At 40.5% G+C, this 22,713-nt stretch overlaps 1 long non-coding RNA gene across 1 annotated transcript in view; it reads right to left on the minus strand.

The window, feature by feature from the left end:
• Positions 1-20,709, minus strand: part of LOC123377556 — a 69,090-nt gene extending 48,381 nt beyond the window's left edge. Inside the window, exons 1-2 of the long non-coding RNA XR_006582240.1 lie at positions 20,584-20,709; positions 759-848 (exon numbers count right to left, since the gene is read on the minus strand). This is a non-coding gene — a long non-coding RNA (uncharacterized LOC123377556). The remainder of the gene's footprint in view (positions 1-758; positions 849-20,583) is intronic.
• Between the last annotated feature and the right edge of the window lie 2,004 nt (positions 20,710-22,713).

The raw sequence follows: 22,713 nt of genomic DNA on the forward strand, positions 1-22,713 counted from the left end.
CAGCACCCTCAAATAAACAGAACTGAATTTTGGACACTTTCAGTCCAAGACTGCCATCTTGTGGACTCTAATTGCGGAAGGAATTGTTAAGATCCAGGCGCAATTCCTATGGTGAGTGCTTCAGAAAGAGTTTGTACTGCACGTTTATTTCCCTATTTGCGAGATTAAGAAAAAAAGACTAATGAATCTATAAGAGCAGTGTAAGGATGTCAGACACTCCTGAAACATTAAAGAAATAATTACAATTTACAAAAAAATTAATAAAAGCTGTAATAAATATTTTATAGCTGCTATATTTCACAATTACAAGGAGCATTTTTATGTGCAAGAATGTTCAATTTAATTTAATGGTTTATAAATTCACGCATAAAAATTAAATTTATTTTTTTAGGGAGAGTGGCTTGGTAAAGAAATCTGTTCTCCCAATAGATGTCAAAGCTGCTTTAGCATGACTAAGTAGTTCAGCTATCCAGTCACAAGGGTGAATGTGATTAGCTTGAAGGTGTTAGTGACTATAAAATAATTTATTTACTCAATATCTGAATCTAAAATATATTAATATCTTTATGTCCATGTTAAAAAATACTTTACAATGTGGGCATATTTTAAAAAGGCATTCAGTATGCAATGGAAATGCACTTGTATAGGGAAAAAACATCTAATCTGAATCAGCCAGCATGTATCCAATATGTAAGTGCTGTGCATCATCTGATGTAGATTAAATTTAATTATATCCTTGCGACAACTTTTCTAAGTACCTGTTTTGTAAGCAGACTGTCTTCTTGTAGCCTGATTGCTGGGCTTGGAAATCTTCTCAGACAATCCAAGATTCACGACGAAGGGCTCATCTGGAGAATGCAGATTCATTATGCAGAACTATGAGCCATTCTTCCTGCTCTCTCATCCACTATCAAGAACACTATTTTCATCCACAAGATAAAAGCTAAGACCATTGTTTCATGTTTTCCAAACCCCTGCAGCATGTGCAGCTCCTTCTTTTTACCACTAATACTTACTTTATAGCTGATGAAAGTACCCCTTGATCAATACTGACAATATATTGGGGAGAGGGGTTAAAGGGAAGGTGACATACTGAGATATTTTTAAGGTCTTCCATGAGTGCTTAAACAATTAGTGCTGTATTTCAGAGCAGCAAGTGAAAAACAATAGTAAAAAGTTGAAAAGCTAACTAGATTTCTACCTACTGGTGCTCAAAGATTTGTATCAGCCGGATATACAAATCATTTTAAACAATGAGGTTTGTTTTATTTAATGGAAACTTGCCTTCAGTAATTTACAGCATACTGCAGCCTTTGGAGACCTTTGCTTATATTTATACCATTAACCAGCAAATTGTAACTGAGCTCTGCTGGAATTTTTCCATCAAGTGTTATTAAATTATCACCGAAACTCTTCCAAGTGAACTTGATCTGCATTTTATTTACTCTGTTAGTTCACTGAATGGATAATACATTGAAGAGATGTTTAAGTTAACAGCCATGTTTTCTAGTTGCAGTGGTAAGAGGCTGAAGAGCAAGCTGGTGTGAACACTTAGCACTTGGGGTCTACAACTAAGATTAAATTTTCAGACATGACCACCAAATTCAAGTGCATCCAACTTGAGACACCTGGTTATCTGATTTTCAGAGGCACTGAACATCTGTAAGTTCAAAAGAAATGCATGCAAACTGCAAGTGCTCAGCACCTCTGAAAAAGAATCAGAAATAAGATGTCTCAAGTTGGGCACCAAAGATCAGTGACCACTTGAAAATTTTGGACCTTAACATCTCACTGAATATCACCACATGCCCTGGAGTTCTCAGTAGTGTGACAATATGGAAGTGTCAGTCTCTAAAACAAAAGGATGCTGGGAAGATTGGACAAGTAGCATTAAAACTGTGATTATTATTGATGTATTTACTTTCTCTCTCCCAGACAGATCCTGAGCAACAGCCACATCAATAGAGAATCCTTCAGCCCTTCTCATTTGTTAAAAGCAAAAAAACACCATTAGAAAATTCAAAGATGTTTAAGGCCAGAAAGGCCCATTATGATCATCTAGTCTGACCTCCTGTATAATATACAGCCTGTATAATTTCACCCAATGATTCCTGCATCAAGCCTTTAACTTCTGCCTTAGCTAGAGCCTGGCTTTCAGAGAGAGATCCAATCTTAATTTAAAGACTTAACATAACAAAAAGGAGCCTGGTTTGGGGCTCACCGGGAAAGCCCAGCATGCCCTGCCTTACTATCACCTCTGGGTGGGCTCAAACCAACATCCTTCTAGTAAAAGCTGGACAGGGATGCCACAGGGATGCCTTATGGTGGCTTAAAAGATGCTTTGTCTCTCATTCCAAAGAGAAAAGTTTGTGGTGTTGTCACAATTATTTTTCAGGAAATTACCTCTCTTTACATTTTTTGTCTGATATGTTGTTTTCTGGTTCACAACCAATACTTAGGGACACTAGACTCGCTATAGCGGCTCAGCGGTATCGATGTAGCTGCGCCGCTGTAACACTGCTAGTGCAGACAATCTATGCCAACGGTGACAAAGGGCCAGAAAAGGTTAAGCAACTTGCAGGCTAATTGACCAAGAGTCAACCTTTAGAGACATATTAGTAGATAATGTTTGTGGGTTTTGCGTATTTACATATATATTATTAGAGGTTGACAATGTAACCAGTCAGTTCCTGTCTATTGCTGTATTCTGTTAATTCAGAGATCAAAAGGAGATGTTAATATTTAAATGAACTGTGAATGTAGTGATATCACTGTCTCCACTTCTCTTTGAAGTATATAGTAAATTACCTGTAAATGGCAGGAGATAGGCAATTGCCTTATGTTAATCCATGTAGCTAATTACCGGTGATGTTTAGAAAATAAGAGGTTACTTCAAAGACACTATTCTTCACCCAAGGAACACCTGCTGTCAAGAGGCTGACAATAGCCTGAAAGGGGTCTATAAAAACTCTCGGGCCCTGATCCTTTCATCTCAAATCTGCTTAAACTTCATCAGGGGAAGTTTGAGTCACAAGACTGAGGTCTCCATCACATCTGGATATTGGACCTCAACATATGGACTAATTCTGAAAGAACTTTTTGCAACTCTAAAGCTCACCATCGCTACTATGAACTGACCTAAGAACTCTACTCACATCTGTATGTATATGATATTTTAACCAATACTCTGTCTCTCTCTTTTTCTTTTTTAATAAATCTTAGTTTAGTTAATAAGAATTGGCTGTAAAAGTGTATATTGGGTAAGATCTGAAATATTCATTAACCTCGTGGGTAATGTGTTCAATCCGTATTCAGTTCCTCAAGTAATTTGCTGTGACATTTTTCATGTTATAATTCCATTAAATCATAATTCTGAAGATAACATAAAATGTGACACCAAACTTCATAAGGAAAAAATGTCATTGTATCTATAGAGCATATATAAACACAGGTATTTCAGTGGGTTCATGTCTTCAATTTTAAAGCCCTGGTTGATACCAAGACACGGAATCTAATTTTTTTTAAGGCATGAGTATTTAACAGCTCCAGTGCCACTGATGCTGAGGCAAAATGTTTCTTCCAAGGTGGAACATTAAGTTAAGCTAGTGAATTGGAGACAGTTATATATGCAATTCTATCGTCTAGTAAATTAAAAACGCTGTCATGAAGGAAAAAAATGGACTTCTGCAATGTGTTTAATAATGTGTAACCCAAACTTCCCAATTAACTTACAGAGCACTTGCATTTTCTGTACTACCAACCCAAGAGTGTGTTATTTGATTGTTGAGCAATAAAAAGAATGCCATGACTGTGGCTATTATAGTTGATTACATTTAAGCACATTTTCAGATAGTCCAACTGCATGCTGCAGACAGAGGGTGAAAGCCTGATCCCATTGACTTCAATGGAGCCAGGGTATCACCCATAGAATGTCTGCCCTCATTTCAGCAGTGCAGCCCAATCTAGTTCCCAATAAAATCTTTGGAAATATTCCCTTTTATTTCAATGGGTATTGGATCAACCCTTATTGCATAGGAGGACAGAAAGTACATAGTGGGTCAGACCAGTGTTTCATCTAGTTCAGTACCAATCCAGAAAGAAAGGGTCAAAAAATCCTGTAACAGACCATATGTAGTGAGCCCTCACTGTAGTTAACAGGCTTGCCTGAATGAAATTAGGGAAGAATTAGGATTTTTATTTCTGCAGCATAATCTGAAAGCATTATAAAATTTAACCAACTATAAGAAGACAATTTAAGGCAAACCTTTTTCATTCCTTGAAAATCAAAGGACACCAATTTGTTTAAATATTGTAAATGTGAGTTTTGTGCACTAGCAGTGTATACCTGAGATACCTTGTACTTCCAAAGTACACTAGTAAGTCTTCACTAGTACTAAAATCCATAAAGTCAATTATAAGGGCTGCACATGTCCGCAGTTGCAGCTTCCCAGTGCTAGCACTCTTTATTTCATGCAACTTGATTTTTTTTTGGAGCAAATTAGACCCTCAGTGATCCCTGGGAGAAATTTCAGCCTAGCATGTCAATAGTACTTGGGGATTTTTATAGCCACAAATTAATCCCCTGCTGGTCCATGTATTCACTAAAGCCATGTGCTGGAATTCATTTTGAAATTTCCTTTGAAAAAAGCACCCAAAAAAAAAACGACAAGTACATTGCCCATAAATCTGCTTTTCTAAAAGAATTAACTTGTTCATTTTTAAATTATTTAGTTTTTTTCCTTTAATATCCACCAGGATACTAAATCATGTTAATACAAAAGCCAATAATATAAAACTCCACTGCAAAATATTAACTTTCAGGACCTTTAAAAAGTGCCTGAAAACACTTTTTATATATTAATATACCATAAGTTTTAAAAAACCCACAAAAAAATTGTATCTAAGTTCTGTATCTGTGAAAGCAGAAATTAATGATGGAAACCCTGATACAGTCTTAAGAAAGGTCACAAAAACCTCAAGTCCAATTGTGATGTTCTGTACCTCGTGGGAACACCCTACACCCCCATGTTCATCCTTATAATATGATTGTGTGGTATTTAATGCAAAGTTTGTCAAGTCGGGTATCTTCGGAAGGCTCATGATGCACTGAGCATTGTTGTTATAGTGACATTATAGTAAGTGTTGTTACAGTAATGTTATTTTAATGTTATAGGTTGAAATTTCATGTATATAGTTATGAGGCTGAAAATGTGTCTTCATGGCTTAAAATAAGCCCAGGCAAAAACTCTGAGAGCAGAGGGGAAGTTCACACATCATCAGGGCATGTATAGGACAAACCTAGCGTAGCCTCACAGGAACAAAGGACGGTGGCCTAGGCAGCAACAAAAGGATCTGTTGGACTCTTGAGTGAGTCACCCTCCTTCCTTTAGTCAGTTTGGGACTGCGATAAGGTAATGCTCACCTGACTCTGAACGAGGGCAGAGGGGGTGAAGCCAAGAGGGAAGAAAGAACATGATAAAAGGGAGAGCCATTTGCCATGCTCTTCCTCTCTCTTCCACCTCCATCTACAGCCATCACCACCAAGCGACTGAAGCGCTGATCAAAGGGGAGAGCCTGGCTGAAGAGCAACCAGCCAGCCTGTGGTCAGAAGCATCTAAATTTGTAAGGGCATTGAAAGTGTTAAGAGCAGCTTAGAATGCATTTTGCTTTTATTTCATTTCACCAAATCCGACTTGTTGTGCTTTGACTTATAATCACTTAAAATCTATCTTTTATAGTTAATAAATTTGTTTGTTTATTCCACCTGAAGCAGTGTGTTTGGTTTGAAGCGTGTCAGAGACTCCTCTTGGGATAACAAACCTGGTATATAGCAATTTCTTTGTTAAATTGACAAACTCATAAAAACTTGCAGCATCCAGTGGGTGTAACTGGACACTACAAGACGGAGGTTCATAGGTAGATATTGGCTAGTGTTATTCGGTTGCACAATCCAAAGAGCAGCTTACATGCCAGAAGCTGTGTGTGAACAGCCCAGGAATGGGACTTCTCACAGCAGAGCAGGGTAAGGCTGGCTCCCAGAGTCAGAGTGACCTAGCTGATCACTGGTCCGGATAACACCAGAGGGGAATGTCACACCAACAGGACAATTAGCCTCCCCATGATTCAATAAGTGTCCCTGACCCAGTGGTAAAAAAGACACATAAGCCTACTCTACACTGGTGCTTACAGAGAGGAAATCAGTGGTTAGGGGACTGGCTTTGACTTAGAAGACATAGGGTACAGACTTCCTGTCGGAGCTTGGGAAAGTCACTTAGGCCCAGATTTTTAAAGATATTTAGGTGTTGCTGCATGTAGTATTGAAATGCCTAACTGATTTCAGAGCCTAAATCTCATTTTCAAGAAGTATTTAGGTACTTAGGAACCTAAATCTCATCAACTAGACTCCTACGTGCCTAAATCCTTTTTGAAAATGAGATTTAGGTTGCTAAATCACTACACATTGCAAACTGAGCACAGCAACACCTAAATACCTTTAAAAATCTGGGCTTTAGGAGTTGAGGCACCAAGAGGATATCTATAAAATGGGGATAAGAACATTTCCCTATCTCACAAGTGTGTTGTGAGGATAAATACATTAAAGATTGGGAAGTGCTTTGAAAGCTGCTGCTGAAAAGTGATATACAAAAGCTAGGTATTATTATTCCTACCTCACTGCTACCACTTACAATGATACGTGTCCTAATTTTTCTAATGTTGACAAGAGTTGGGGCCTCTCTCAGTTGCTGAAGAGCACTGTCTAAAGACGGAGGAGGCTATAGTGGTGTTTGCCACCTTTCAGCATGTATCCTGGGATTGAGGACCCCACTATATAAAGCAACTGACAGAGGGCTGTGTGATTTCAGCTACAATGGAAACGTCATTGGTGTTTCCCTAAATTTACATCAGTGTCAATGAAATTACTATCTACTCCACCGACCCTGCTCCTGAAGGAAGAGGACAGTTGCAGCATTTAGAATGTCAGCAGTTGCTGAGCTGATTTTCATGACATGACAGTAAAGACACTGCTGCTTATCACCAGTGCAACTGCACCATTGCCAGACATTTCTATAATACAAAGATTAATTATTCTATGTCCACGTTACAAAAGTTACCAAAACAGTGGTGTCCTGCAGGTGCACTCAACTGCTAGACCAAGTATTGTTTCAGACAGAGACAGCTAGCTCAACAGTAGTCCCGAACCGCTCCAGAACAGGACAGAGGCACAGTGCAATGAAGATATGCTGCACCTGTCTGGATAACCAAAGGAGTTCTATCTCCGATACTATGTACCCAGTTACTTCATGAAGACTAAATGGCTCACCTTAAACTGCGGGATGGTGGGTTTGCTTAGACCCAGAGAGTCCACGATTCCAATTTAAATGCATGTACATATTTTGGACAAACATGTGCACAGATCTCTGTGATGAGCTGACCACCTGCCTGGAGTTCAGATGAAATTCCTCCGTGTATTGTTTTTGGCCAGGAGGCTAAGTTAAGCACCTGTCTCAACATATGCTTCTATGCACACTTGGGACCAGATCAGTATGACCTTGCTGTTCTTTTAGATTTATTTTAACAGGCAGCTTGCTGTACCGAAAACAATACAAAACAAAAATATCCATGTGGCATTATCCATCAAAGAAAGTGATTACAGAATAAAGAACTGGCCTTCAAGGAAAAAACATAACCCGTCAGTGGTCTTTCAATTACATCCCAATTTAGTCAATATTTTTGAGTTTCTGTTCAAATAATATTTAATGATACGTACGTGTGTGTGTGCGCGCGCGCGCACTCACGTACATACATAATGATGAGACAGTTACAGGGGGCTATAGCAGACTTTACTTGGGGTCCAGCAAGACCAGTGGTCAGGGTGCAGCCAAACAGCATCTCTAAGTCTTGGGACTGCTCTTCTGGGCTGTTTGCAGTGCCCAGCAGTCAAGTGGCAGTTCATCACCCCCCAAAGTCCTTTGGGATCTCTCCAGCAGCCAAGGGAGGAGGGAAAGGTGGGAGAGACCTGGGCCTTCCCTCTCCACTGGGTCCCAGCAGAGAGAGGTGAGGGGTGGCTCTACCTTCTGGCTACCACTCCAGATCAGCTGCCTGGGCCACTTCCTACCATCACTGTTTTCCCCTTCAGTTTGGGTCATGGCCCCAGCCTTCTCCTTGCATAGTCTCAGAACCTTAGAGCCTCAGCTGGGGGGAGTGGGGGCTTCTCAGCTCATTCAGAATCCAGCTGTTCCCCCTAGTCAGGGAATAGGAGGACGGGTGGTCAAAAAAGGATTAGTATAGGGTTTGAGTGCCAAATTAAATCAAGGCTAAAGTTTGTATTTAACAGACCTTGAATTTTTTCAAGCTGTTGTCATAAGATTTCAAGACCAAAAAGAAGAAATCATTTGGTCGTGTGAGATTTCTGAAATCTTAAAGTCTAAATCTCATGAAAATAGACATTGCCTGAGATTTTGGCTGCATCTAAACCAGATTTGGAAAAGATACCTGTGCCAATCAGGGTCCAGACACGTCAAGGGGAGAAAAGGGAGTTTGAATCCCAAAGAATAAGCAGCTGAATCAAATGATTGTATACAATGTAATTGTGCTGTAAAACATGTTGAGTACGGTATTTTATGAAAGCTTGTAATGTTCTCAACTTAATAATCATACTGAGATACATATACAGGCTATTGTTATGAATTTTTGTGTATGGGGAACTGGGTTCATAAAACTTCAGTTCCACTTCACAGCAGGACAGTGAGAGATCTAACAAGGAGAGACATCTCCCAAGCCAGTTGTATACATGAAATTAGCTCCATCCATGGTACAGTCCAGCAAGAGACATGGTGGACCACTAAAGTTAATGGAATGACACTGAGACAAGAAGGAATTTCCCCCACTCTGAATAATCATGAGCCATATGCCAGAAGGACAAAAGTCTTTTAAAAAGGAAACTTGAATCTGAGGTTTTCATCTAGAACTTCTCAAACCAGGAGGAGGCTGCCTGTGAATGCTGGAACCCTATGGCTAAGAGGTATGGTGGGAAACTGTTCAAAGACAACAGGTAATTTGTATTACAAAAGGGATTTTATCTAATATAGAAAATAAAGCCTGAGGTTGGGTCTTTATGTTTATTTTCATCTAACTTGCACATGTTTTCTTTCCTTACTATTTGATCTCTGAATCTGTGATTTTGTTTATTTTTACCTCAATCAGGTATCTGTTGTACAAACTGGGTGATAAGTGTGAGCCAAAGTGAGCTGATAACTGGAGGGCTGGTTTCACACCTTTGAGGGTGTTGAACCAGAGGGGAGAAGTTAGAGTGTCTGGTAGCTAAGGACTCAGGAGGGATGGATTTGATTTGAGGAGACTCAGGCCTGGTCTACATTGAAAAGTTAGGCTGACCCAGCTACATCACTTAAGCAGTGCAGTTAAGCCAAGCTAATGGTGTAGACAGCACTAGGTCGACAGAACAATTCTTCTGTCCACCTCCCTGAGAGGTAGTAGCTAGGTTGATTACCTATGCCGACAGGGGAACCCCTCCTGTTGGTATAGGTAGTGTCTACATTTGAAGTATTAGAGCTGCAGCATTTCAAGTGTAGACAAGCCCTCAGAACTGAAAGGGCTGTTGGCTTCCACCAGCCTAGTTATTCCTTGCACCAAGATGAGACCTTGTGTTTGCGGGCAGGCTACCAGTGTCAGATAACCAAAGATTACAAGGCAGGCAGTGACAGAACCCCTAACTGGTCTGGGTGATCCCCAAAACATCACAATGCCCCTTCCAGTTTTCAATCAGATCAAGGATTAAAACCATAATTTCAAGACAGGATCCAAAGAGTCACATCATTACCTCCCATCGCAACTCACCCCTACCCCACACACATGCATACCTTCCCATTCAAAGGGGTTTTGATTAGAATGTGGATTATGGTCAACCTGTTCTAATGATGAAATCATAGCTATCTATCAGATACATTACACAATGTTTAAGAAAACAAAAGGTAGCTCTGAAGTTCGAACTGCCCCATTTATTTCAATGGATGCTAACTCATTTCAGTGGGTGCCAATGATACTTGAACTGTTAACGTTAACTATTTCATTGCTCAAAAGTATGTAGGAAAGGAGAGAAGGATCATATTATGAATATTGCCATCAGCATTTCTCAAAGTAGAGGCAGTGCAAAGGACTAGCGGAGAAGGGGTTGGGTGTGCAGAAGATGCACAAATTAATATGTTTAGGCCTTTAACACATAGCACTGTTGCAAAAGGAGCACTACTGGCTTATTTTCCTGAAACAGGTTCAAGCTTTAAAAGTTTGGAAATGTTGGGTAAGAAATTTTAAACTTGGTTACTCACTTAAGAATTAGGATGCAGTTAGAACTGTGAGAAATGTCTCATGCATGAAATAACACAATTTCACTGGGCTGATTTCACTTAGAGAATTTTATTTTTTCTAAATACAAAGATACAGCACATCCCTTAGCCCACGCCACTTCCCGCAGCCCCCATTGGCCTGGGATGGCGAACCGCAGCCAGGGGGAGCCACAGTCGGCTGAACCTGCGGACGTGGCAGGTAAACAAACTCGCCTGGCCCGCCAGGGTGCTTACCCTGGCGGGCCGTGGGCCAAAGGTTGCCGATCCCTGGTGTAGTTGCTTTGAAAGTCCACCCTGCTCCTGCATCTGAACTGGCCACATTAAAGTATCACCAAGGACACTGGAATAAATTTGTTTGACCTTTAGTAAAAGACCTTTCCCTTTACTAGGCAACCAGTTGGGATGTTATTCAGAATAGGTGTCGCTGCATTTGCTGACTTAATTACTCAGAGGTAGGTCTATGTAAGTAAAAATCTACAAATCTTTTAACTACTTTAAGCATTTTAATTATATGGGGATTCCTATTTTCTTCTGTAAGTTTTACTCCTAACGGGTCGAAATCCTGTAATCAGATCCAGGCAGAGGTCTGGCCATGTAGAGCATATTGCAGGACCAGGGCTATGGTCATCAGTCACACTAGCAATGGTAAGAACTCGCAAAGACAGCAAGATGAGGTGTATACAGAAGGGTGACAGGGGATGGATCAATTGATTACCTGTTCTGTTCATTCCCTCTGGGGCACCTGGCATTGGCCACTGTTGGAAGACAGGATACTGGGCTAGATGGGCCTTTGGTCTGACCCAGTATGGCCGTTGTTATGTTCAGAAGTCCTCTACTATAGGATAAAAATGAGCACCGTTTGGTTATTTTTCAGCTGTAGGGCTATACAAAATGTTCTGAAATACTCAGCCTGATCGTGCAATACTAATTCACAGTGTGTTGTCCAGTTCTAGTCTGGTGCAGCAGCAGCTCTGTGAGCTCATTCAAGAGGTCTTGTAAAAGGAATAGGAGACTCTCCAAATCATTACTTAAGATTTACATACGCTTTGAGGCCTATTCAAAACCACTAGAGGGTGGTCTAAAGAGGTCTTATAATAAATGAGAATCATGCCTGGGTCCTATAACACAACATTCCTTATTATTAACAAACAAATATTTTCTCCAGATATTAATCCCCTCTTCTTTCCAGACCTCCCTGAGCTGTTGTAAACCTCTAGTCCTAGCTCACATATCCAGTAGTAAATGTAATTTAAATGCAAAAAATGATCTAGCACAGGATTAGGTTTTGTATAAATTCATAAGATGTCTGAAATTAATGTTTGTTCTGCACTCTTGAAGTGGGAATCATTTGTGCAGTACCTACTTTGTAGCCTTGAGATGCCAATCAGATATTCAGATACACAAGACAAGCTGTCCATATACGAGTTATTTAAGATGAAAGTCACTGTTCAGCCTTTGAGGCTTGTCATCACTTTAAAACCTTCATTAACAATTAAAGAACAGCTTTCTCAAAATATCTGCTTTAGTATCAGGCCTTCATAATAATGTTGTATTGGTCACACTGCAAGTCAAAATGGGGCCTGAGCCAAAACCTATTGAAGTCAATGGAAAGTCTCATGTTGACTTCAATGGACTTTGAAAAAGTCCCTATTCTACGTATTTTATCTGTTCTATAAGGGATGCTGTGGGAGCAGGTGGAGAAGAGGTGGTGGTGGTGGAATCAAGAATGGTAACGAGAGGGCAGTTAGAGCAGAAATTATGGCTAAAGGAGGAAGACTATCACTCTGGGAGTGGTCTCATAAAAGCAGCTCGGGAATAATGAAAAAGCTACCAAGCCAAGACCACCAACTATGCTGATTCTGCAACAAAAATGGTGAATGAGCAGTCCATCCACAGCTGCCAGTAACAGTGATGGTGCTCAGCACCTCTGAACACTTAGGGTACTTGTATATCGGCACCTCGTTATGACTGAGGGAGGACAATTAACTTTAGGAACCCAGCCCGGAAAGTTTTCGCTCTCACGCTCTAGGAACCATATTTGGTAATTCCAGAAATAAGAGATTTCAATTAGTGACTTTAAAGAAACATGTGCCTTTTTGTTCTTTTTGCCAGTAAATAGATATGAATGCTGAAAACACATTCTGTTTAGCACATGAGGCTAATGTAAAACAGAATGGGGAATATATGGCCATGGGTAACACATTAGTGATTTTTGCTAATGCATCTCTTGTATGACTATTGTTTGAGCAGTGGCGGATTAGCCACTAGGCCCATGGGGCCCATGCCCAGGGATCCTGGCCAACTGGGACCCCCAGCTTCTTCCGCCCAGCGGGCAGGACAGAGGAAGCCCCCACACCTCCCAACCTCATCCTTGGCAGAAGTCACGGGATGGGGGAAGCCCCCCAGCGCTTCCCCCCAACCGCACCCCCATTCTCAGCAGAAGCTGCAGGACAGGGGAACCCCTGCAGAACACCCCCATCCCTGGGGAAGGGGCAGAGAGGGGTGGGGCTGTGGGCAGGGCCTCAGGTGGAAGGAGCAGAACATGGGCCTGGGCCTCAGGCTGAAGGGGTGGGGAGAGGCCCCCCCACTTGCTCTGGCCCAGGGCCCCATAAAACCTTAATCCGCCTCTGTGTTTGAGTGTGATTTTTCTTCAAATAACTTTTATTCTCTTCTTTTCTGAAATTTTGCTTGATCTAATTCTGCCATTTTCCCTCCTTGCAGTTAGAACAGAACAAATATACTATGATGACATGCTGTTTTGTGAAACTAGACATTAATATTAATGTTATACATATTAGGACAAGCTCCACCATATTTCTGATGCATGTTGCTCTGTTAGCTAAATTCAGTAGAATTTAGCTAATAATTATTTTAAAAAAATAACCTCACTTCTCTGTTATGTGTCTCAATAGCTATATTCTAATAAATTATTGGTATTGCTGTAGCACTTAGGAGCCCTAGTCATGGATCAGGGTCCCACTGTGCTTGGCTTACTGTACAAATACAAAAGACACAAATGGTCCCTGCCCCAAAAAGTTTACAATCTAGGTAAACTGAATATCTGAGTTCTGAACCGTGTTGTAACGCATAGATACCTAGTACTGGTGGTTTGGAGGCAAACTGCCAACACGGTTATGTCTCCAACCCTCGCCCTTTAAAATTCCTTCTATCCTGAAGGAACTGAGCATTCCAGTTTTACAAGAACTCTGTATTATTCAGTTCAATGAAATTCACCTACAGAACAGGAGAGATCCCCTGTAGTATAGGAAGAATTTTAAAGGATTAAGAATATAGTCAATATGTTCAGGACATATTTCCAAAGTGTCATTACAGTGAACAAAAGGATTGGAGGCTTAGTGTCAAGGAGTGTATATACCCCAGGCTGACCCAGCAAGAATGCAGGTACTGCTAGCAGACCAGTGCTGAGTGGCAGCCTCATAGCAGCTGGGAGAACAAAAGACGTGGGAAGCACAGGGGTGGGACTGCCAGAGGAGCAAGCACGCAGGAGAATGGAATTTTTGCCTCCAAACTGCTGAAAAACTGCTCAGAGACAGTACCCTGAGCACCTGGCCCAACAGGCTGAAAAGCCTACAGAACCCAGGAACGGTAGGAAGGAGCTCAGGGCACTGATGGAATAGTTGAGTCCTGATTCTGCCTGGCCGGCTTAAGGGCCCTGAGCTGGAACCCCGTGGAGTGGGCTGGGGCTGGGTTCCCCTAGCAAACCCCTGAGAGACTTAAGAACTGAGGGGGTTCCAGACCCACTGGGCACCAGGAACTGACTGACAGCCCTGCCAAAGTGCATTCAGGTGCAATGGTCCACACAGCCAGAGGGGGTGCTCTTGCATCAACCCACCAAACCACACTGGGGGAAAGGATGAGGCAGCCTCCAGACTGGTTTGGGAAGGTGTGCAACATATAACCCCTAGGATACTGGCAGCCAATGCAGACATGAGAAGCACCATGGTACAGGGATGCCTCCTTGAGCCTTTCTTATACATGCAAGCCTGAGCTCAACTGTCAGAAAGTTGGCTATGGACACTCAGACAGCTTTTGAGTCAAACAAAAGGACTTACTACCAGGTACGATGTTTCATCTTGCTTAACAAATATCCCTTTAATTAAACTGCAACACACACATCAGTGCTTAGTCTAGCTTATGTTCCAATAAACATTTATTTATACTGAATAAGAATTTGATTTCTGGGAGCACAATTGCTGCTGGGTCCACCAGAGAGAAGAAATCTGGCTTCAGAGGAAGCCAAGTGAACAGTGTAGGCTACAATCTGAGTCCTTGATCATAGGAAAGAGATTGTGTAATCCCCCCAAAAGGTGCTTCGAAAGAAGCTGGCTGAGTCAGCGTGGCCAGGGAGACAGCCTAAAGATTGGAGAGGTGTGAGAAGTGGTTACAACAAAATATTTTTTAAAAAGTCCATTGAATTTTTTTTTAATTGTAATTTTTAGGCATCAACAAAAATCCATATGGCCAAGCTAATTTTGTTCTAATAATCCTACAGAATCAGAAATCAACCTATAGTTCATCACTTTAACTAGTATGAATGCAGTACTCTTGGATTATTTCTGTACCTGCGCTAAGTAGTTCCCTCAAATTTCCTGCTTTCAAAACTATAAAGCCAAATTCCTGTTCTCACATTATAGTAACCCCTTTACTCCTGATTTACACCTGGGGCCTCTCACACAGAATGGGTCATTTTATCTCAGAAGTTATGACTGCAAAGTCCTGTAACAGACTGGTGTGTCATTTTTACCTTTCTCCTCTAATAATGGTTATTTTGACCAATACCTTCTATTTATTAATAGTTATTTATATAATACTAAGACATCAAACAGCACTGTACAAAAATGTAAAGAGAAAGCCTCTTCTGTAAAGTGTTTACAATTTACATATCAGAAAACAGGAGGATATGACAAGGATACAGAGAAGCACATGGAAATAATGAGACCTTATTGGTCAGCATGATGAGCAGAGGTCACAACATACCATAATTAGTTACCATTATTAATATTAACATGTGACATTTGGCAGATAACAAAATCTTAACATCTAATGCCCAGATATTAATCTATTTCCATACTTCTCTTGTACCAATTTACTTATTCCACATTAAACATCATAGGAGCATCTAGCCCACACTCTCAGGGCCCAGTCCAATATTTCTCACAGCACCATAATCAACTATTACACTGCACTTCTCAAATCCATACGCTGTGCTTATTGATTTCATATAGCCGTATTTTTGTGAGGCAAGGGGGGAATTTGCAAAAGGGAAATTCAAAGCTTTTCTAAAATCTACATACATTTTTGAGTGCTGCTTTATCTTTACCCACCAGGTCACTAATGTGTTCTGTAAACTGCATCAGATTAATCAGATAGGCTCTTCCGCTCATCAATTCATGCTAACTGGTCTTTCCACAAGTGTACATTGTCTAATGCTAGAGAATCTTATCCCTTATGAATGTTTCCAGTATCTGTTCTACAACATAGGTCAGGCTTACAAGTCTGTGGGCTCCTGGACCTTCCCATGATCCCTAACTAGCCACCTATCATAATTCATCCTTGCAAAGTTATCAACATTCGCTGCCAAAAGCCAGTTGTCCTTGATACTGTCTGTAAAACTTCAATCATGAGCAGCAAGTCAGCACTCGCTCCAAAGGAGACCTCAAACAATTTCTCTTTTCTGGACTATATGAATTAAACTGCCTTAGGCTGGAAAAGGTGATTATATGAAAGTCAAAGGCAACTGGTTACAATTTGAAACACACTTTTGATACCTAAATTAAAATCCAAAAGGAGTTCTTTACCAAAGTACGTACAAAATTACTTTGTTCTGCCCCCTTAAAAACAGCAATGCATTATTTTTCCAGGATACTGACATGTTTATTGAATGTAATAAATATTGTAAATTACTTTTACACTAATTATGTATATTTAAATAATTTAAATTCTTCACATTGTAACATTGTTTTCAACTCAATTACACAGTGTCAGTTTTGTACTTACTTCAAACATTTCTCTCATTTTGAAACAAAATGAAGCAAGAATTCCAACTAAACTGCCATTTTTAAACCTATTGTTCCAACTGAATTTTTATGCGGCTGTAATCTACTTAGAATATAGGTCTATTTCAGCTATGAGTTACAACCCACTGATTTAAGTGAGGTTGCATTGAGGAACAGAGCAGAAGTTGGCCCAATGGTCTTCTTCACATGCACCCTAATTTTCTTTCATCTCACATTCTATAATGATAAATGTTTGTTTAGATGGCAATTTGCAGCTCTGTCCACACGTCTCTCCAATTTATCACTTCCTCCTCTTTCCCCTTCTCTCAACATGTAGAAAGAGGAGGGCCCAGGGATTTAAAGGCCACGCCTCTTCCGGTTGAGGCCCCTCCCCCTGCTCAGGACTCCAGCATATGGGTAAATCCTTTAAGTTACTTTCACCCCTCCCACTACTCCATGCTGCTCAGACACATGGGCAGTAATGATTCTGCCATGTATGGCCCGAAGCAAATCAGTAGTGACTACAGGGCTCTGGGAGCAAGGGGGAAGGAGTCAGGGGTACTCAGGTAGTGTTTTTGTCCATCATCTTGGTTGAGGACCCGCACACCCTGGAGATAAATGCATGGCTGCACAGAGTGTGTTGATGGGAGGGCTTTGGCTTCCTCAGCCACGGGATGCTGTACCAGGAAGGACAACTACTGGGAAAAGATGGGGTTTATCTGACCAAGAATAGAAAGAGCATCTTCATGCACCAACTCACCAACCTACTGAGAAGGGATTTAAACCAAGAACAAAGGGGGCAAGTGACAAAAGTGTCAAAGTAGGTATAAAAAAGGTGACCTTAACAGAGGACAGGACGTTGGCGGTCAGGAATGGAAAATTACAATAGGGACATAGTAGCAACAAGAGGGAAATCAATGGAGAAAATCTGCTCTACATCTTAGCTATCTATATACAAATGCAAGTGGTATGGGGGATAAACCAGGAGAATCGGAAGTATTAGTACATAAGCTAAATCATTACTTAGACATCACAGAGACTTGGTGGGATAAATCTCATGACTGGAATATTGGTATGGATGGGTACAGCTTCAGGAAGGACAGGCAGGGGAAAAAAAGAGAGGCGGTGTTGAGACTGCATCAGGAATATATACACTTGTTCTGAGAAGGAGGTGAGAGGCAGACCAGTCGAAAAACCTCTAGAAGAAGATACAGGGGGAAAAAATAGGGTCAATTTCATGTTAAGTGTATACTATAGGCCACCAAATCAGGAAGAGGAGGGGCATGAGGCATTTATAGAACAAAAAGAAATATCCAAAACCACAAGACTTGGCAGTAACAAAGAACTTCAACTACCCAGACATCTGTTGGAAAAGTAATATGGCAAAACACAAAATATACAGTAAGTTCCTGGAATGTCTTGGGGACAATTTGGTTCAAAAAGTGGAAGAAATAACCAGGAGCAGCCATATTAAACTTGATTCTGACTAACAGGGAGGACTTAGTTGCAAATCTGAAAGTTAAAAGCAATTTGAGTAAGTGATTGTGAAATGAGAGATTTCATGGTTCTAAGGAAAGGAAGGAGTGAGAGCAGCAAAGCAAGGGCAATGAACTTTGAAAACACAGACTTTAACAAACTCAGAGAACTGGCAGATAAGGCTCTATGGGAGGCAAATCTAAGGGGAAAGGAACAATAGTACAAGCATTAAGGACAAAATCAGAAAAGCTAAGGCACAAAGTGGGTTACACCTAGCAAGGGACATAAAAGACACAGCAAGAGAAAGATGAAGGAAAGTTAGGTCCTCTACCTAACATGGAAGGAGAGCTCATAACAAATGACACCAAGAAAACTGAGGTATTTAATGTCTATTTTGCTTAAATCTTCACTAAAAGGGTAAATTGTGACCAGATAATTAATATAAACAACCAGGGGGAAGGAACACAAGGCAAAATAGGGAAAGAACAAGTTTAAAAATATTTAGAGAAGTCAGATTATTCAAATTCGCAAGGCCTGATGAATTCACCCTACAGTACTTAAGGAACTAGCTGAAGCAATCTTGGAACTGAGAGCAATTACCTTTGATAACTCATGGAGGACGTGTGAATTCCCAGAGGAGTGGAGAAGGGCAAACATAGGGCTTATCTTTGAAAAGGGGAACAAAGAGGATTTAATATTTAATGTTTTTATTAATTATTTGGATAATGAAGTAGAGAGTATGCTTATAAAAGATCCAGATGACCTCAAACTCAGAGAGGTTGCAAGTACTTTGGAGGACAGGATTAGAATTCAAAATGACCTTGACAATTGGTCTGAAATCAACAAGTAAAGGCAAGTGCAAAGTGCTTCACTTAGGAATCAAAAATTAAGTGCACAACTACAAAATGGGGAATAACCAGACAGGCAGAAGTACTGCTGAAAAGGATCTAGGTTTTCTTCTTCTGGTGTATGGCTTCTGATGGCACAAACCACGAAGGAGACCTTGGGTAAGCGATGTAGCCACTATCACAGCAACAGCGTCTGGAGATATCAAACACATCCCTCTACCATCAAAGATGTTAAACAGGGCATTTCTTGAGTTCCACAATGGGGAGCCCAAGAAGCCCCAGTGGTAAAGATGTGCTTTACAACAGTGACTACAACGTATTCTATTGGGTTATAATGGATCATAAATTGAATGAGACAAAAATGGGATGCAATGGCAAAAAAGGCAAATGTCATTCTGTGGTGTATTAGCAAGAGAGTGTATTATGTAATACAGGGGCGGTAATTATCCTGCTTGACTGAACATTGGTGAGGCCTCAGTTGGAGCACTGTGTCCAGTTCTGGGTGCCACACTTTAGGAAAGATGTGGACAAATTGCAAAGAGTTTAGAGGAGAGCAACAAAAAATTATATAGTTTAGAAAACCTGGCCTATGAGGAAAGGTTAAGAAAAAACTGGGCATGTTTAGTTTTGAGAAAAGACGACTGAGGGAGACCTGATAAGAGTCTTCAAAATACATCAGAGGTTGTTATAAAGAGGACCATGATCAATTGTTCTCCATGTCCACCAAAGATAGGAGAAGTAGTAATGGGCTTAACCTGCAGCAATGTTGACTTAGATTAGAGATGAGCAAAAACTGTCTAACTATATGGGTAATTAAGCTCTGGAATAGGCTTCCAAGGGAGATTGTGGAAGCCCCATTATTGGAGGATTTTAAGAACAGATTGGATTATCTGTCTGAGATTATCTAGGTTTAGTTGGTCCTGCCTCAGCACGGGGGGCTGGACTAGCTAACCTCTTGTGGTCCCTTCAAGCCCTACATTGCTCTTATTCTAGATTTCCACAACAAGCTGATGTTAACGAGGAAAGTTTTACACAAGAAAACTTCGTCTATCAAAATTCTCCATAGGATTTTGTATGTTTGTACTAAATGAGCAGCTCATCCATCAGAATGAAGTGCTCAAATCCCTTAAAGACCATTGTGCTAATTTAATGCTATCATTTGATTAATGCTCAGTGCTTCTACTTTTCAAAAACCCAGGGAAAGATAAAAAAATATTTTTTTCTTCTTTTACTATTTTAAACACACACTTAGGGAGCTAAATTTAGCAGCATATCATTTTTTACAGCCTGCTTAGGACTCTCCAGTACAAAATGAATTTACACATATTTTATATATCAAGTAGGGGATAAAGAAATATAAAATATTATTCCTCTCCTTACCCACTCAACAGTAGTCTATTTTAACAACGACAGTAAAACCCCATCACTTTAATCACTATAAGGGCTGAATTTTAAGACCTTGAACTGTTGGCAGTAATTGTGTCTTTTGGTAGTGCCCCCAGTGTGCTAGATCTCTGGAAAATCACAACGGAAGGAATGTGCAATGTAGTTTTTGTCCCCCTTTCAACCCGGTGTTGGGATATCTGAACTGAGTGGTATTCGGGGAATAACTAGAAAGACCCATCCATGCAGTATAAATGCCCAAATTGGGTTAGGTTAGCATCGGTCTTTCAAGGGTTGTTAGGGGTTTTTTAATAGTGTGTTTCACAGCTGCAGTACAGGAAAATAGATTAGATTAGAATCTGGTTTATGTGCAGATAAGAAGCTAAGATAATTAAGCACTGAGTATATCAGTAGTTACAGGAAAGCTGTTTCTGTGATTAGGGCACAGCACTGGGACTCAGTAGATAAGTTCAAACTCTAATTCTGCCACAGACTTACTGCGTCACCTTGGGCAGGTACTTCGTCTCTGCTTCAGTTCCTGATCTGTAAAAGAGATAATGATACTTCCTTTCTCCCACCCTTTTCTGGTCCTGTTTGTTTAGACTGCAAACTCTTCCAGTCAGGGGCTTGCTCTGAATGTGTATATACAGGGTCAACTGGGGCCTTTAGGTGCTTTGGCAAATATTTGATTTGCCATTGTTAATGCCATACTGATTTAAAATGAGCAAAACCTGAGCTCTCTGAGCTAAGTGCCACCCGTCTCCCATTCCTCTTGTCACTCTCCAGTCGTCAATAGCAAGAGCAATCCAAACTCCATTACTGGCTACAATTAGAACTGATCAAAAACAGAGGGGGAAATCAAGGAAAAACTGAAGTATTTTCATTCTGCAGCTTTCAATAAGGAACCATTTTTCTTATACAAAAAAATTCCAGGAACATTTTCAGTTTAAAAAAAAACATGCTCTCAACATTTCATTTTTTTGTTGGTTTTGCTTCTGCTTTTTCATCCTTTTTTTGCCTTTACCCCCTTTCTTTTTTTTTTCCCATTGAAAATCATAGATTATTAAGGTTGGAAGGGACCTCAGGAGATCATCTAAGTCCAACCCCCTGCTCAAAGTAGGGCCAATCCCCAAATGGCCTCCTCAAGGATTGAACTCACAACCCTGGGTTTAGCAGGCCAATGCTCAAACCACTGAGCTATCCCTCCCCCTCTGGGTGAAGGGAAAATCCACACACATTGGGGAAAAAAATCCAAATTTTCCATTTCTCAATTTCATCAAAGAAAACAAATGAACATTTTTAAACAATTTTTTCCCTGTGAATTTTTTTAATTTTTCTAAGAAAAAACACTTCCCAACAAAAAACTTTTTCCCATTCAAATTTCTGACCCATTCTAGTTACAATGCACATAACTGAAAGGGATTCAGGCAATAAAGATTTTGAGCATTGGCCTGCTAAACCCAGGGTTGTGAGTTCAATCCTTGAGGGCGCCATTTGGGGATTGGTCCTGCTTTGAGCAGGGGGTTGGACTAGATGATCTCCTGAGGTCCCTTCCAATCCTAATAATCTATTATTTAGATGGAGGAAGAGAGGAATAAGGTTAATTGCCAAAGCCCCAGGCCAATTCATTGTGTATTAGAATAGATCAAAGTGACTGTTAAATGTGTAAGAGTGTCTTTGGTGTTTAAACTTCATGAAAACTAATGGGCTGTTACTTGCATTGTTTTCACTTATCTGTATCCCGTTATAATGCAATAAACAAACATTTACATTGTATAAGCCCTTGTTACTATAACCCATCAGATGAGAAAGAAGCCTTGTAGAATGCAAATGAAGAATTCTAACAGAAAAGAGCTAATTTCAAAGCAAGTGGTCATTGTGTGTGATGATTGGTGGTCAAAGACTCAAAATACATTCCTCACTCTCTGCCATCAAAGGAAAAGCCCAAATGAGCAGTGACCCTGTCAGACTGTTTTCTGTGAGACAAAGCTGTAAGTACGGATTCAGGGAAAGAGCCTTCATTTCTTGACTATTTGAACTCTTACAGGGAAGTGTACCAGATGCAAAGCAGAGCTCCCCAGAATACCCTGGCTACCTTGAAAAGACTTTTGGGAAACTGCCAGTTTGTTACATCACTGCCACTATTTGGAATTACAAACTGACTCACCTGTGCATATATTTTACCTGCTTTAACCTCTCAAAAACTCTCACTTCCTTTCCTTAGCTAATAAACCTTTAGTTTGTTTACTATAGAATTCGCTGCCACTGTTGTCTTTGGTATAAGATCTAGAGCACCAATTGATCTGGGGTAAGTGACTGCTCTCTTGGGACTGGGAGCAACCTGATGTGGTGTGATTTTTTTGTTTAAGTGACCTTTTATCACAAAATGTAGTTTGTCTGGGTGGCAAAATAGACTGGAGAATCTGAGGGGAGTGTCTGTGACTCCATGGTAACACTGTGATGCAGGAGTTCTCATTTGTCTCTGGCTTGGTGAAATCTAATTATAGAACATAAATACCACCAGTTTGGGTTGTCTGTCCTGTTTTCTGACAGTCTGCTCTCAAGTAGGCACTCAGTTGTGAGCCCACCACACAGCATGACAACTGATGTAGTTGTGACAGAATTCAC

The sequence above is a fragment of the Mauremys mutica genome, chromosome 1 (assembly GCF_020497125.1).
Source record: "Mauremys mutica isolate MM-2020 ecotype Southern chromosome 1, ASM2049712v1, whole genome shotgun sequence".
NCBI classification, from domain to species: domain Eukaryota; kingdom Metazoa; phylum Chordata; order Testudines; family Geoemydidae; genus Mauremys; species Mauremys mutica.